The following is a 13,505-nucleotide window of genomic DNA, read 5'->3' on the forward strand; positions in this document are numbered from 1 at the left end:
CTTTCGACAAAATGTCGCACGAATTCACGCACCTTCCAACGCAGTCTTACAAACTCGTCATGCCAGTCGGGAGTAACAACGGCCTACAACAGCAATTTGGTGTTTTTTTGAGACGTCGGTTAGTTCGCACAAAATACAGATGTTACCGGCTCTACGTCATGACGAGAAAGGCACACGTGTGGCGTCTTCTGAGGAGCTCCAGGATGCTACTGAGAATGTTAACACTTTGCACAGCGCGTCGTGTTCGGTGACGAAGGGACTTTACACCTTAGTGGGGAAGGAGACTAACACACTGTTCTAATCTGAGGCACATATGCACCTGTAACGTTGTTACTTTAATTTGCTATGATGAAAGCGGTACTGATGAACAATAAAAGCGGGTTAAAAGCTGTGAGCTGTCTGGGGAAGTTAACCTTGCATTACTGCGCAACTGTTTCACCAGGTATCCTGTCTAGCTTACCAAATTCGCAACCAGACGAACATTAATTATAATCTTTTAATAGTCATACGACAACCGGTGATATATATATAAAAGAGAGAATTTAAATAAAAAGAAATAAATCAGTTTATATTTGCAAATTTATTTTAAGATTGATCATTGAAATTTCAGCATATTAAAATTGATTCCTAACTAAACTGGTGCCTTATTTAGAACTGTGAAAATGTGAGATTGCAATCTTACGGAACACATCAATTATGGAGCCAAGATTGGGAGACTGCATACAACACTGCATTCATAAAACAACACACAAAGAACGTTGAGACGTATGCAAGAGAAAGTTAACCACTACCAACAGATTCAAATTTTCACCCAAAGAAATTACGTTCGTAGCACAATCCTGTCCGTCATGTAATTACCACACACTGGTATACTAAATTCATATTAACTCTTTGTGAAATCTTCGCGAAAAGAATAGCTGAGGGATACTTTGATGATTACACCACATGCTTCACGTGGTCAACTTGGTTTACACAAAGCGTGTAACTCCACAATAATTTTGGTAATTAAAATAAATTAGATCGAAAAGCAATTTACAAAAGAAAAACCTCGAACTGGTTACTAACGTCTTACTGTTAACCTGACGGGTCAAACAGTTATAAAAGCACGTGGTACTGGTCTCGCAAAGTACACCCCACGTGGGTTGAACATAAAGAAAAGTTGCTATATTGAAAAACACTGTCAAGACGAGACGTTATTATCACACAAGCATTCGCATTTAAGATTGATCTTAGTTAGAGTTACTGATCAACACGTGGTTCCACTTTACTCACAAAGTAGTGACAAAGCAACTACCGGAAAATAATCTGAACTTCACACGAGAATTACACTGCGCTGCAATTTAAGATAACATTAGATATTTTATAGCTAAACCTGAAATAAAGGTGATTAAATTTTCAGTTAGGCTGAACTTAAGAAATCCATTGTCCTACGGACTTAGCAGACACGCGCTTAGCCGGAGATCTTACCACTTCAGACGCTCGCCACGGACCCACTGCCCTGGTCCCTTGCTGAGGGGTGGCTCACAAATACAAACGGAAGTGGCCAGAGGGCCAGCTTCCTATACCAACATGACAAAGGACAGACAGGACCATACTAAGGATAGAAACCTCTTTGCTTTTAGAAAGCGTAGCTACCTGTTCCGACGTTGGTCCTACTGTTCTTTAGCAGACAACCTTGTCTGCTACCCTGAGGCATGCAGCTAGAAATACATTTGCTCATTCATCCTCTCACACAGAAGGGAAGGGGGATGACAGTATCTTATCATACACAGTGTATAAAAGAAAGCGGATGTAGGTTCCGTATGAGACTGTGTGACATGAATTACATATAAACTGTGTTTTAAAGTGTAGTAGTGTGATAGATCGTTCTTGTTTATGTGTAAAAGTAACACGTTCCACTACTCAGTCTCCTCCCAGATAGTCAGAAACGCCACAGTAAATTTAGAAAAGGAATTTATGCCGTAAATGACAACAGATTTAAGAAATTAAGCATGAAAGGAATCCAACAGAGACCTTTCACACCTACTGAACACATAAGAGATTTGCCGAAGTCAATTCGTTTTATGTGATATTGCACTCATTTGTTTATGGCCCATTCTTCTTCGTGGAAACTCGGTCAAGGGAGAGCAGCATCTTGCTGTGTTACAAAACTGCTTGTTTCCGAGGCTGAACGAGAACAACACGATTTTTCAACAAGACGTGGGCATCTACTGACTGGAGTCGCCAAGGATGAGAATATTCGAACGAAAGCCCACCGAGCTGTTGGACTGCTCGTCGTACAGCCGGCGTTGTAGAACTTCTCAGCTGGCATCCGCGGTCAGTGAACCCCTGTGACTTCATCCTGTGGGGTTTCATTAGAAAGAACATTTACGCACGAACAGTAGCACGGAATCTAGAAGAACTGAATGACTGGTTCTGCACTACCGCAATATCACTGACGATGAACATGTTCACACGAATGTGGGAGGAATTCAAGTATCGATTTGATATCACTCGCGTCGTTGGTGGAGGACATATTGTATGTCTACAATCTGAACTTGAGGGGTTCGTGAATACGGGTCCCAAGTTCCATAGTGGTATGTCTTACTGTTTAATAAATAGATTCATAGTCATTCTTCCAACACTTTTTCTCGGTTCACCACTGAGGCCGAGGCATCCCGGATGAGATAATAAACACCTCATCTTTTGAACATAATCCTGCTTCTCCAGCACAACTGCAGCTTTTCCGTTATCAGCAGGTAAGATAACAACGTCAGGATCCACCAGTAGTGAATACGAAGCAGTACTGTCACCTTTTATAGTAGTGTTATTGTGCGAACGTGCCCTACTCAACACAAAAGGGCTTCTCTTCTCACCTCCTCGACTGGGTCTGGAGGTGATTAAAAGCAGTATCTTTGACAGAAATAATAAAATCAACGACTGTCGAACGCTTGGGCGTCGGCGTAAAATTGCAACTTTTCCCTAACACGGATAAAAGAGCGTCACCCGAAAATTTCTCCGGGCGGCTGATTACAGAATGTCTGATGCAATATCATACTCCGTGCCATGCAACTTAGCTGAATGCTGGACAGAGGCAGAACGACATTCCTAGTTAGATTGCGACGAAGAAGCATCCTCTAGCCAATCCCAAGAAAATGCAGAAATACACGTGAAATACGTATATTCCTTTTGCAACACCCTGTGTATGTTTTTTTTTGGGGGGGGGGGGATTTGAGGTCCACCAGTTACGCAAAACACCGTTTTTCTCAGTATCCAGACATGTTTCGGCACCACTTTGCCATCATCAGTGGGTTTTAGTTTTTATTTATTCTTTACATTTGGTGAGCATGAATTTTCTGGACCACTTTTGTGTTAATTATTACAGTTAGCTTGTCATGTTTTCGTGTGGAAAGCACTTCCATTCTCCGCATCATGCTGAGATGTTGTGATGCATACGTAGCTATAACAAGTATCTTCCACAAATAAGGAAGGAAAGGGCACACAGTGTTCTGGTGTAGTGAAAAGCGATTTACTACGTTATTTGTGAAAAATAGTTGTTATAGCTACGTATGCATCACATCATCTCAGCATGATGCGGAGAATGGAAGTGCTTGCCACACGAAAACATGACAAGCTACCTATAATAATTAACACAAAAGTGAAACTTCCTGGCAGATTACAACCTTTGCCTTTCGCGGGCAAGTGCTCTACCATCTGAGCTACCCAAGCACGACTCACGACACGTCCTCACAGCTTTACTTCTGCCGGTACCTCGTCTCCTACCTTCCAAACTTTACAGAAGCTCTCCTGCGAACCTTGCAGAAGTAGCACTCCTGAATGAAAGGATATTGCGGAGACATGGCTTAGCCACAACCTGGGGGATGTTTCTAGAATGAAATTTCCACTCTACAGCGGAGTGTGCGCTGATCTGAAACTTCTTAGCAGATTAAAACTGTGTGCCGGACCGAGACTCGAACTCGGGACCTTTGCCTTTCGCGGGCAAGTGCTCTACCAACTGAGCTAGTAACACAAATGCGGTACAGAAATAATTCATGCTCACCAAATGTAAAGAATAAATAAAAACGAAAACCCACTGATGATGGCACAGTGGTGCCGAAACATGTTTGGGTACTGAGAAAAACGGTGTTTTGCGTAACTGGCGGAACTCAAATCCCAAAAAATTTTGACTGCAAATACGGCCAATACAAGGAGCTGCAAATCAAAAGATGGATCCCGTGTATTATTCAGTACGAATTAAAAACTGCAATAAAATGTGCCGATTTACGTAGGTTGCTGCAAAAAGTGAGTGTCGTAAATAAGTTTCTGACACTACATGCGGTCCCTTCTCCAGAGGATCAATTCCGCTATTAGCAGGTAGATGTGTAAGTAGGCTGTTGATGTTTTCTTATTGGCAACGTTACGTAGCGCTCTGTATGAAAATCACTGGCTGTGCTGTGTGCAGTCTGTGGCTAGTTTGCATTGTTGTCTGCCATTGTAGTGTTGGGCAGCGGCAGCTGGATGTGAACAGCGCGTAGCGTTGCGCAATTGGAGGTGAGCCGCCAGCAGTGGTGGATGTGGGGAGAGAAATGGCGGAGTTCTGAAATTTGTAAAAATGTATGTCATGAACTGTTGTATATATTATGACTTTTGACGTATATTAAGGTAAATACATTGTTTGTTCTCTATTAAAATGTTTCATTTGCTAACTATGCCTACTAGTAGTGAGTGCCTTCCGTAGTTTGAATCTGTTATTTAGCTGGCAGTAGTGGCGCTCGCTGTATTGCTGTAGCTTGAGTAACTAAGATTTTTGTGAGGTAAGTGATTTCTGAAAGGTATAGTTTAATGTTACTCAGGGCCATTCTTTTGTAGGGATCTGTGATAGTCAGATTGCGTTGCGCTAAAAATATTGTGTGTCACTTTAAGCACAGTCTTGTATAATTTTTCTAAGGGGACGTTTCAATGTAAAGAATAAATAAAAACGAAAACCCACTGATGATGGCACAGTGGTGCCGAAACATGTTTGGGTACTGAGAAAAACGGTGTTTTGCGTAACTGGCGGAACTCAAATCCCAAAAAATGTTGACTGCAAACACGGCCAATACAAGGAGCTTCAAATCAAAAGATGGATCCTGTGTTATTCAGTACGAATTAAAAACTGCAATAAAATGTGTCGAACGTGCATTACGTAGGTTGCTGCAAAAAGTGAGTGTCGTAAATAAGTTTCTGACACTACATGCGGTATCTTCTCCAGAGGATCTATTCCAATATTAGCGGGCAGATGTTTCAGATCAGTTGGGAATGCACAGTGGATCTCTCGATATCTGGCCCTGGCGCCAGCTGGCGGCGCTGCCCGCGCCAGTGCTACTGGAGCAGCCCGCTACCTGTCGCGCTCTGTCCCTGCACTCGTCTGTGTGTGTGTGTATGTGTGTGTGCGTGGCCCAAGGCGGCCCCAGAGCGTGCCGGTCATTACCAAATTTGGTCTCCAGGCCGCGCTCCGGTACACGGTAGCCGAGATGATCTCAGCAAATAAAAAGCGGCGCCTGTACGGCGGCAGGGCCGAGGCTGGGCCAGCAGAGCCCAGCGCGTCCACTGTGGCCGGCGATGGCCCGCCGCTCGTTTACGGCTTATTAATCGCTGCCAGGCAACAGGTTTGTGTGGCCGCACCCAGCCAGCAGCCGGCACCAGAGGCCTCTGCAAATGGGGCGACGGACACCGGCCGCGGTGGGCTGCTCGCCCTACTGGGACGACAGGCAGGCAGGCAGTCGCGAGTCACCTCAAGTTCGCCACGGAGGCGACCATCTGTGCTCCTTACAACGGGAGGCTGAAACACGACAACACAGTGTGTAATAATTTTTTCGCATAGTTAATTCTGGAATCAGATAGATTATATAATGGTAACACAGAGATTTAGGAACCAGGTTTTAAATTGTAAGACATTTCCAGGGGCGGATGTTGTCTCTGACCACAATCTATTGGTTATGACCTGTAGATTAAAACTGAAGAAACTGCAAAAAGGTGGGAATTTAAGGAGATGGGACCTGGATAAACTGAAAGAACCAGAGGTTGTACAGAGTTTCAGGGAGAGCATAAGGGAACAATTGACAGGAATGGGGGAAAGAAACACAGTAGAAGAAGAATGGGTAGCTTCGAGGGATGAAGTAGTGAAGGCAGCAGAGGATCAAGTAGATAAAAAGACGAGGGCTAGTAGAAATCCTTGGGTAACAGAAGAAATATTGAATTTAATTGATGAAAGGAGAAAATATAAAAATGCAGTAAATGAAGCAGGCAAAAAGGAATACAAACGCCTCAAAAATCAGATTGAAAGGAAGTGCAAAATGGCTAAGCAGGGATGGCTAGAGCACAAATGTAAGGATGTAGAGGCTTATCTCACTAGGGGTAAGATAGATACTGCCTACAGGAAAATTAAAGAGACCTTTGGAGATAAGAGAACCACTTGTATGAACATCAAGAGCTCAGATGGAAACCCAGTTCTAAGCAAAGAAGGGAAAGCAGAAAGGTGGAAGGAGTATATAGAGGGTCTATACAAGGGCGATGTACTTGAGGACAATAGTATGGAAATGAAAGAGGATGTAGATGAAGATTAAATGGGAGATACGATACTGCGTGAAGAGTTTCACAGAGCACTGAAAGACCTGAGTCGTAACAAGGCCCCCGGAATAGACAACATTCCATTGGAACTACTGACGGCCTTGGGAGAGCCAGTCGTGACTAAACTCTACCATCTGGTGAGCAAGAGGTATGAAACAGGTGAAATACCCTCAGACTTGAAGAAGAATATAATAATTCCAATCCCAAAGAAAGCAGGTGTTGACAGATGTGAAAATTACCGAACAATCAGTTTAATAAGCCACAGCTGCAAAATACTAACACGAATTCTTTACAGACGAATGGAAAAACTAGTAGAAGCCGACCTCGGGGAAGATCAGTTTGGATTCCCTAGAAATGTTGGAACACGTGAGGCAATACTGACCCTACGACTTGTCTTAGAAAATAGATTAAGCAACGGAAAACCTACGTTACTAGCATTTGTAGAATTAGAGAAAGCTTTTGACAAAGTTGACTGGAATACACTCTATCAAATTCTGAAGGTAGTAGGGGTAAAATACAGCGAGTGAAAGGCTATTTACAATTTGTACAGAAACCAGATGGCAGTTGTAAGAGTCGAGGGGCATGAAAGGGAAGCAGCGGTTGGGAAGGGAATGAGACAGGGTTGTAGCCTCTCCCCAATGTTATTCAATCTGTATATTGAGCAAGCAGTAAAGGAAACAAAAGAAAAATTCGGTGTAGGAATTAAAATCCAAGGAGAAGAAATAAAAACTTTGAGGCTCGCCGATGACATTGTAATTCTGTCAGGACCTGGAAGAGCAGCTGAACGGAATAGACAGTGTCTTGAAAGGAGGATGTAAGATGAACATCAACAAAAGCAAAGGATAGTTGAATGTAGTCGAATTGGTTCAAATGGCTCTGAGCACTATGGGACTTAACTGCTGAGGTCATCAGTCCCCTATAACTTAGAACTACTTAAACCTAACTAACCTAAGGATATCACGCACATCCATGCCCGAGGCAGGATTCGAACCTGCGACCGTAGCGTGTAGCCGAATTAAATCGGGTGATGCTGAGGGTATTAGATTAGGAAATGAGACTGATGATGGTCGAAGTAGAGAGGATATAAAATGTAGACTGGCAATGGCAAGCAAAACGTTTGTGAAGAAGAGAAATTTGTTGACAGCGAGTATAGATTTAAGTGTCTTTTCTGAAAGTATTTGTATGGAGTGTACTCATGTACGGAAGTGAAACGTGGTCGATAAATAATTTAGACAACAAGAGAATAGAAGCTTTCGAAATGCTGCAGATGAATGCTGAAGATGAGAGGGGTAGATCACATAACTAATGAGGAGGTATTGCATAGAATTGGGGAGAAGAGAAATTTGTGGTACAACTTGACTAGAGGAAGAGATCGGTTGGTAGGATATATTATGAGGAATCAAGGGCTCACCAATTTAGTATTTACGCGGAGAGTAAAAACCGTAGAGGGAGACCAAGAGATGAATACACCAAAAAGATTCAGAAGGATGTAGGTTGCAGTGGGTATTGGGAGATGAAGTAGCTTGCACAGGATAGAGTAGCATGGAGAGCGGCATCAAACTAGTCTGTGGACTGAAGACTACTACAACAACAACATGTACCTTTTACGAGAAGGTATCCAAAAAAGGCTGGAATAACATTGCCGTGGGCGGAGCTTGCCTACTACGCATCTCTGCCACTAGCCGTGTGTTGCGCAAATCATTGTCAGTTGAGTGCCGGTTGTGTTGTGGACCTGGCGTGTTCTGTTCATCTGCAGTGGTTGCTATTGCTAGTGCTGTTTTGTTCTTGTTTCGTTTCTTATCACGCCAAGTTTAACTGAACAACGTGCAGCTGTGAAATTTTGTTTTCTGTTCGCCAAAAATGCTGCTGAAACTGTTGAAATGTTGAAAACATCTTACCAAGATGACTCTATGGGAAAAACTCAACGGTGTATGAGTGGTATACTCGACTGTGGCTGTGGGGCTACCCGGGAAGCACTAACCCGTTTGATAGATGTCGTGACGTCATCGTTGGCGTGGTTGTCCGTTGACCGGAATGCGACCTTCCGTGCAGAACACTACCGCACGGACATCTGTTGACAACTTGTATGATTATATCGTGAATTAGACACAGAACGGGCAAATAGCGGTTTGTTGGCTGGCTCTGAGCACTCTGGGACTTAACTACTGTGGTCATCAGTCCCCTAGAACTTAGAACTACTTAAACCTAACTAACCTAAGGACATCACACACATCCATGCCCGAGGCAGGATTCGAACCTGCGACCGTAGCGGTCACGCGGTTCCAGACTGTAGCGCCTATAACCGCACGGCCACTCCGGCCGGCTAGCGGTTTGTTGCTCTAATTTTGGACACCAGTGTATTTGTAAATAACAGATTTCAGTTATCAGTCGTTGTTTTGAAATTTTTATTGGCAGATCTAGGTTTCAGATAGAAACTAGCCATTCTTAATGGACTATCATTTTTGATCAATGCATCTAATGCCTGTTCGTCGGGCCTCACTCACAGTTCAATGAAATGTGGATGAAGCCCGACCAACAGGCATTACATGCATTGATAAAAAATGATAGTGCATTGAGAATGGCTGGTTTCTAATTGAAATCTAGATCTATATCTGACAATAAAATAATTTCAAAAGGACGACTAATAGCTGAAATCTATTATTTACAATATAACAGTCGCTGCGTGCAACAGCCTCTGAATGGAGGGTAACGTGACCAGTGTATTTAACTATACTATGATTGCCCATTAACTATGCATCAGATACATGCTCTAATTGTATACATGTCTCACCGTGCCAACTAATTGGACAGCAGTGGTACTGGAGTTACCGCGTTGGTATGATGAACATTGCCTAAAACAGCTGTGCAAGTCAGAGTCCGTACTGTACCACGTGACGTAAACCGAGTGGAAAGTCACTAACGGCTCGTGTCTTAACTGCAATCACGTCACAGCTTTTTCCATTTCACCCTATGTCCAAAAAAGGCACGGTTCGAAGATGCAGTCGCGCCAGCTGCCGTTAACTGTGTCTGAAACGAGGCGCGTCTAATCTGAAATGTCTCCCCGAATTTCCTCGCCCGGATACGTTTCGAATGACAGCCGCGTAAAAGGCATCGCCCGGAGAGACAGGCGGCGCGGAACTCCGAACGCTAATGATCGCTTCTGCAGCGAACGTGTCGGCCTCTGGCCGGCCGCGGCACTATTACCCGCTTCTCGGCAGGAAATTAGTGCCGAGGGACCCTCGGCTGTAATTACACTCGCGGCCGACGCCGAGCGACGAACCGGCGGCGCCTCGCTGTCGTTACTACGCCGAAAAGGAGAGGGGGGAAAAAAGACAAAGAGGAGACGCGCCGGCGACACGTCAGGGCCTTACATGGCGGCGGAACGCATCGCCAGAGGCGACGAAGCGACGAGGAGATGGGAAGGCTGACAGGTGCGCCTTTAGCCCCGGCCGTAGTTCTGACAGGGGCCACGGGTCGCGTCGCAATCAGCCATTGTCTCAATCCCGGGCCGTTTCGTTCTCTCTACGCCCGGTCATTAAGCGAAGCGGAGAACCGGCAAAACTGAGAAGCTTTGTCCACTAGAGATGGGCAAAACTGTTCTTTTCAGAGATCGGATCAGAACTGTTCACTCCCTGAAATGAATTAGCTCTTTTTCATGACTCACCACTCATTTACAATAGAAAATAAATGGAAGGCACATTGCCCTTTAAACTTGGTTTATTCCAGTACTATACCTATATTTTGATCTTATTTGATCCTATTTTGAAGTAACACAGATATTGAGTAAGAATTTTGTATTGTTTATTGAAATTTCCACGATATGACAAAGTTTTTGATTATTGATTTATTTTGCACTATCGTGGTTTTTTGGGTGATCAGAAAATGTTGTAACTTGAGATTTACATTAACAATATATTTGGCTATAATGTATTAAAATTTCATTAACCTCAGACAAATACATCGGAAGCCATATATTTTTAAAGTGAACGTTTCCTTCCGAAGACGCCTAAAATCGTAAATCCGTACCAGAATAAAAAATATAAATTTGACTGTAAAACGAAAGTGCTGCATATAGCCTTACGCAGAATAAAACAAGGAAAATATTGGTGTATCACATTTTGCGATACATTTATCGGTTCGCTCGTAATTAAAGCGTAAATTCGAGTGTCCATAATAAAAATCCTATAGTAAGAGGAGACGTCAGGAACCTAATCTGATCAGTTTAAACAAATAAAAATAAAATAAAAACAAATGATGTATACATAACATAATAATGTAATATACATAGCGGTATTACTACGAAGAACAATATCCAGTAGAGACGAACTCCAATGCAGAAGCACTGAGTCGAGCAGGTCGAGCCGCGAGCTGTATTACTGAGTGAGCTAAGACCGCAGAGACCAGAGTGACACCTGAGTTGCTTTGCTCAACACTCTGGCTAGAGTCGAGAACGGTGGGGTGAGCGTTGAGCGGGCGAGTTCCGAGGGTGGGGGGAGCGGTGAACTACCACCAGTCACCCGCTCCGAGACAAATCGTCCATTCCCTTGCGAGCAGGTTGTTGCAAGTAGTTCCTATGTTATCCGCTAGGTGGCTCTCTGTCCTGTTGCTCGCATCAACTGCCCAGAGGGGAGGACGTGCGACTGAAACGATCGCTGACAGAGTGCGATGCGAAGTTAAGCTGCGCCAGACACTGCACGCGGCAGACGACGCACAGAGATGGCACGGCATATGTGAAACACAAAATCCAATGGGGCACTGCACAATTCAGGCAGCCAAGGTAAAAGCAGGGCAGAGGCCGGCGCTGGCTGTGTTGTGTGGCGTGCACTGTGCTGTGACCAGCAGAGGCGCTGCTGATATGCTCCGTCTCTCTCTCTCTCTCTCTCTCTCTCTCTCTCTCTCTCTCTCTCTCTCTGCCGTGGGAAACGTTTGGAGCTACCGTTCTTTTTTTCTGAATTACTGATTGTTCACTCCTTTGAAAGATTCAACTCTATGAATCAGTTCAAGAGCGGATCCCCCATCTCTATTGTCCACCGCGACCGCCCCTGAACACCTGCTGTTCATCTACAGCGTGGCCGAAATAAACCCAGCCTGGAAAATGTTTCATGAGCTTTACATGCTGGCATAAGCTCTCGCCAGCACACCGGTCGGCAAATATGTATTGCGAAGATCGATAGTGGGCGCCGCACCGAGGGCGCCTATCCGGAGAGAGGCGAAAGACACAGCAACAAGCAACATGCAGCCAACGCCCTATTGACAGCAAGTATTTAGACCGCCGACGCTGGGCGTAGGGCCTCAGTCACCAGCTCAGGTGCTAACTCGCACTCCACTTTGGCGTCTGTCATTCATTTGCAGTGTGGTCTTAGGCTATGACAATACATATGGTGTTGTGTACATAGTTCCGCGTAGTCAGCGCGTACACAACTTTCCCACTAGAGCGCGCCCCGCTAAGCACAACAGCGCAGGTGCAGTGCTCGTCTGTCTCCGCACTACGAGATGGCGCTGTCTTAGAGACGGACCAAATTCTGCTTCCGCCGATCCGCGTATTAATATGTAACGCAGCCAATGAGATTGCTGCTAACGTAGAACCTTTTCTCCTCGCGGATCACACTCGCACAGTGATACCTGAATGTGCGAGGTTTTATAACGAGTGTACAGACCTCCGATTAGTCAGTCTGCATTTGTCTGCAGCAGTCTGTACCAGTCTACATTAGTCTGTACCAGTCTATAGTCAAGTTTCAGTCTGCGCATAATAAGATTACCGTATTCCTGTACAAAGCCATGAAGATAAATGAATAGACACTTTTTCAAGTATCAGAGATATGTGAGAATAAGATTAACATACCAAGACCAAAGGAACTTCAGATTGTCAATTGTAAATAGCATCCAGAATCAAGTTACATAATGTATGCTTTTTATGATTTTAATAAATGTGTCTGAAAATTAATCAAGTTCTGTTTAAAGTTGGTCACTGTCAATCTGCTACTCTAAGTGTGCAAGTGGCATTTCTATCGTCTGAGCTAACGGCAGAAGATATACACGCCACGATAAGACCACGAGACATATTGCTGACACTCGCCTACTTCGTTAGAGCGACAAGTCAAATAATCTGATGGTGTGTGTACTGAAGGTCTTACAGTATGCACACCACATATGGTCAGATTATAGCAAGATACCGATATTGAGGGCTATTACATATGAGCTTGTACCACACCAGATGGACTCTGTTAATGTTAAGTATTAGCTATTTGTTCATACAAATAAAGAACTGTGGTAATCCATGCGTGCATCTGTGTTGCGGAAAGAGGATACCGGCCACCATGTCAACATCCTCCCCCTTGCTTTCCTACATCTACATCTACATCTACATCTACATCCGTACTCCGTAAGCCACCTGACGGTATGCGGTGGAGGGTACCTTGAGTACCTCTATCGGTTTTCCATTCTATTCCAGTCTCGTATTGTTCATGGTAAGAAAGATTGTCGGTGTCCCTCTGTGTGCGCTCTAACCTCTCTGATTTTATCCTCATGGTATCTTCGTGAGATATATGTAGGAAGGAGCAATGTACTGCTTGATTCCTCGGTGAAGGTATGTTCTCAAATCTTCAACAAAAGCCCATACCGAGCTACTGAGCGTCTCTCTCGCAGAGTGTTCCACTGGAGTTTGTCTATCGTCTCCGTAATGCTTTCGCGATTACTAAATGATCCTGTAACGAAGTGCGCCTCCCTCTGCTGGATCTTCTCTATCTCTTGTATCAACCCTATCTGGTACGGATTCCACACTGGTGAGCAATATTCAAGCAGTGGGCGGACAAGTGTACTGTATCCTATTTCCTTGGGATTCTTCCAATGAACCTGTCTGGCATATGCTTTACTGAAGATTAATTTTATATAGTCATTCCATTTTAAATCACTCCTAA

Source organism: Schistocerca cancellata, chromosome 3 (genome assembly GCF_023864275.1).
Source record: "Schistocerca cancellata isolate TAMUIC-IGC-003103 chromosome 3, iqSchCanc2.1, whole genome shotgun sequence".
Classification (NCBI taxonomy): Eukaryota; Metazoa; Arthropoda; class Insecta; order Orthoptera; family Acrididae; genus Schistocerca; species Schistocerca cancellata.